The sequence below is a fragment of the Pagrus pagrus genome (genome assembly GCF_965226575.1).
Source record: "Pagrus pagrus genome assembly, chromosome: 9".
Taxonomy (NCBI): domain Eukaryota; kingdom Metazoa; phylum Chordata; class Actinopteri; order Spariformes; family Sparidae; genus Pagrus; species Pagrus pagrus.
The window spans coordinates 14,219,256-14,224,210 of record NC_140193.1 but is presented as its reverse complement, the minus strand read 5'-3'; positions in this window follow the sequence as shown (position 1 = coordinate 14,224,210).

Genomic DNA, 4,955 nt, shown 5'->3' with positions numbered 1-4,955 from the left:
CAGGTTGACTGAAATTTAATTGGAACACTCATGACTTAAATGAGATCTCGTGTCAAGAGGGTACACAGGAAATGTGGAGGCGGAGCACTTGTTTTTATTTTAACTGTTATCCGAGTAAAACGGATATGACTCTAATGAAGATGGCTTCATGTGTGAATTGTGTAACCGTGAATTCTTAAGCTCAACCAGTGTTTATTTAACATATTTTCAGATGCAGTATATACCATTTCCAGCTTTTTCTGCTCCTCCCTGTTACACAGTTTTGATGAGCTTCTACTGGGATTACAGCAGTACAAACATGCACTTGTATTTGTATGATTTTGATTTACAGATTCTGAAATAACTCAAATCAAACACCAGTCAAACTGCCAGTATCAGTGGAAAATAATCAGTCAGAAAAATCTGTAATCTGTATATATGTAAATTAATGCAAAATAAATTGTCCTTGTGTCTAAAGCATATGTGATGCTATATAGTGTGTGGGGGTTGCACAGAGCACCGAAAGAGTTAAGATAAGGTAGTGTGTGTCAAAGAGACAGAGAAGTGTTTAAGACATCAATGAATATTTTAAGAGCGAGCGGGAGCTGTGGGAGGGATGGGTGAACTGAAAGGGAGTTGGGCTGCCGAGAGACGGAGAGATAATTTAATAGACGAGCAGAGCAAATGTGTTGGAGGAGAGACAGAAAAGCTGGAGGGATGGGAGATGAATGAATGGTGGACTAATCTGGACTAAGGGATGAAGAGAGGAACCGACGTTAATTTAATAAGATGGATGAATGGACAAATAGATGCATTGTGTAATACTCAGAAATATCCCTAAACCTGGACAGGCTTGTGACAAACATTAAGTGTGTGTGTGTGTGTGTATGTGTAGTTCCCCAGATGAAACTCAATGGTTTAGAAAAAGCACTATAAAGCAGGACACTTGTAGAAAAACGTTTTTACACTGATGAGTTCTGGAGAGGTAAACCATGAAAGAAGATACAAGGATGGAAAACAAATAAGCTCATTAAATATTGCATGCACAGACAAGTTCAGCCTCCAGTCACTTATTTCTGTGAGGCAAACCCCTCCAGTCTGCAGATTAGGGGTTCATTTTTGCCCCAATGTCACATAAGAGCAACGCCTGAGCTGAGAAAGAGTGGAATTTGGACAAAGCAGAGGGGCACTCAAGGGCACAGATGACCAGAGAGGCCCTAGTGGGGTGACTGGAGGCCATCTGTAGGGCAACTGGGCTGACCCAAGAAGCATTTAGGAGCACTTGAGATCCCAAGGGGCGCTTGGTTCAGTTAGATTCCTCTCTGGTGTGGAATTGGAGAACAAAGTAAAATGGAAAGAAGCAGTTAGTGAGATATTCAATCAGCTCATTTAAACACAAATTCAAGGCAAGGCCTTCAAAAGGCAATAAGAACCCCAAAAATAGTTGAGCTGTTGGCTGCTCTGGTGGCAACTACAATCTTCTTCAGGTAGTATCAAGGTGGAACAGCCAAACAACATGAAGCACAGAAGTGTCCTGATAGAGCACAAATGTAGTGAAGACAGCTCCGTGCATGCCACTGGCTAAGATGACACTGTGGACAGATACTGGAATAATTTGCCTGTTGCATAGCAATTTACTCCTTTCAATGGTATGTACTTCATAAGCCGAAAGAGGTTTTTGTAATATATGGCCAGATTTTTTGTTAAAATTTTAGTTTGTTCATTTAAAAACGATCAAACACATGTAGAATGTGAAGAAACAACAATGTTGATGTCATGTGAAGGATGTCTATGTACTTCGTTGTTGACCTCACTCAGTCTTGGAGGCTGTGTTCAGTCCCAGTTCTGTGTCCAGCCATGTTCACTCAGTCTACCAAATCCAGCTAAGTTGTGCCGCATCACCTGTTGCAACTCTTTCTGTGATCTGAGGTCTGAGTCTAGATGCACTCTAGGGCCACTGGCTCCACAAGCAATGAACTAATTAGCTAATGGTAGCTAGCTAAAGCCAAGGATAGCTAACAAAGAGCAGCAGCTGTCAGTTACTCGGGTGATATGCTGCCCTTACAGTTTTGGAGCTACCTTAAAATTCTGGCTGTATTATACAAATTGAACCTTTTAGATATATGTTTTATAGCCTAAGGATTTAATTTTAGGTGCACCATTATTTGAAATGCTACCATTTGGTTTCCTCATCTGCCAGAACAGCGCTAAGGTTCATTGCTATGCCGATGATTATCCACTGTATCTGTTAAATGTAAATCATGCTTTATAAGGGTAATTAACGACGGACAGATGCCGGCAGTGATTTAAAACCAGACTGAGGCTTTTCAGAGATGAGTTCCACTTGTCTCCATCCACATTACTTTCTGCTATAGTTCAGCTTCACTTTAAATTACAGATAATACACACTTTAATTCCAGCTTTTTGAGGGCCTAATTATTGCCAATCTTCGCACACTAGGACACAGCTTTCACCTGCATATGTACTTAAAACCAGTAGGAAATACTTAACCAATTGTCCAACACAGTACCTAAGCAGTTTGGAATCTTGGTGAAGGGGCCATTACATGGAAAGTACAGTTCATTTTTATAAAGTAATGCTATTTCACATTTTGTGATGACAAAAATGAGAAATGAAATATAACTAATGCAGGTGCTTCCATATAGATGGACTGAATGATACAATTAAGCAATTAGCCTTCTATTATGCTCTCCGACATGTATAAAAATGTGAAGCAGGCCCAGTTGACAAAAGGAAAAGCTCTGAAAGACTTTGAAAGAGAGTTCATTATGGGACATGGATGGCAGGAGCTTCAGTCACAAAGAAAAGAATATAGAAAATATATCAGAAAATAGGTTTGGAAACTTTGGTTGAAAGCACAAATTCAATGACCCTGATGCTTGTGCATTAGTGCGGTATGTAAGGAAAAGGAGAAGATAAACTCTCATGTGACTATGAATGCCAATGAAGGACGTGATCAGTTTGTGTCAGCAACAACAGACTGACAACCACATAGAGAGACTGTCATAGTGGGGTTGCAGTGCATAAATCCCTCATTAAACAACAAATCCTCCAAATTACATTTAGATTTAGATTTATTGTCCCAGAGCGAGATTTGTTTTCACAGTCAGTACAACACAGAAACATACAGATGTAGAGAATATACAAAATCTTGCTCACAACAGTGTCAGCGAGGCAGATGGTTCAGAACTGTTACGACAGAGGGAACAAAACTCTTGCTGAAGTGAACTCTTCTCCATTTGATGGTCCTCTGACCAGATGATAGTAACAACATACTAAGTTGTTTGTCCATGCACTCCAGAATGGCACAGAATAATTTCTGTTCTGCCCCTGTGAGCAGGATGATATTTGTCTGTGCCTTCTAAAAACCAGATCTGTTTCATGATGTGACACCACTATGGATAAGTTCAGGGGAAGATCGTGGTTTGTGTTAAAATAACTACATTGTTAAAGTTAGAGAGATAAAGATAATGCTTTGAGTTGAAATGATTTGTCAAGATTTGGTAACTGTTGTCATCATGGTCACAAGATTTGGGGACCTTCGTCATCATGGTCACAAGATATGGGGACATTCATCATCATGGTTGCCAAATTTGGGGATCTTCGTCATCATGGTCGCAAGATTTGGGAATCTTCGTCATCATGGTCCAAAGATTTAGTAACCTTTGTCATCATGGTTGCAAGATTTGAGGACCGTCATCATCATGATCCCAAGATTTGGGGACCTACGTTATCATGGTTGCAAAAATGGGGGACCTTCGTCATCATGGTCGCAAAAGGAACAGAAGATTGTGGTTAGGAGATTGACTTTGGTCATGCTTAAAAAAACAAACATTGCAGATTGTCGTCGAAATGGGAAGCACACAGCAATCTCCAGTGCAGTCTGATGTTTTGTTAACCCATCTATCCACCCCAACCCCCGTGTGTACATGGATTTTCTTGCTTGATAATAACATCACTATTACTATTACTATTACTATTACTATTTTTTTATTTGCTGCCATAATAATGTGGCCACTAGAGGGATTTCTCACTTGAACATAAGCATAGGTCATTGAAGCGTTTTTTTCCCACCCAATTATTTCTCAAGACTCTTTGAACCTCTTTGCCCCTCCAAATAAACCTTAGAGGTCTATTTTGCTCCTTAAAATATAAATTTAATATAATATTTTATCCAAGCTCGACCTTTGGGCAACACTTCTCATCATGTTAACTTCAGCTGGGTAATACTTCCAACAAACTGACAAGATGTGATACATCTCCAGATGTGTGTAAGTTGCTACAGCCCTCACATTCACAGCGAGGCAGTTTTCGGATTTCATTGATAACTTCTTTGGGTTGTACGGGCCTAACCTCTAGCTACGATTCTAACCTTTTAATCCGATCTGAGCCCGAAGACAGCCTCAGATACTCACGCGGGGTGAATTTTTGGCAGTCTCACTTAAAAAGAACGAGTGGCAGGGCTTTTGCTGTGATAGGAGCCCTGTGGCTTTGTAAAGCTTAGACTATAAGTCAATGTCATCCTTCCAAATCACCCCTCAAACGCCATCAGCACAGACAAAGCCTTTCCACAAATTGACTTGCATGTTTTATTTTTGCCTTATTAAAAAAAGATACAAGCGGGGAAAGGAAAGAGGAGAGAGGTAGAGAGAGAGAGGGAGGGCAGACACAGGAGACGTGAGTAGAGGGCATCACAGAGGAATAAGCAAATGAGTGCACGGGCAGACGTGGAGGCAGACAGGCAGGGAGACAAAGAGATGGATGGGTGGATGGAAGATTGTTGAGGAGAGGAATAGAAAGTTCTGAATGCTGCTGCGGCAGGCTGTGCTGACGTGAGGAGTGTTCCCAAACACAGTTTAGTAGCGACTGCAGACCCACTGCATTACCATACTCGCACGAACACACACACACACGCACACAAAAGCGGTGCCTGAGGGAGAAAGCTGCTCGCAGGC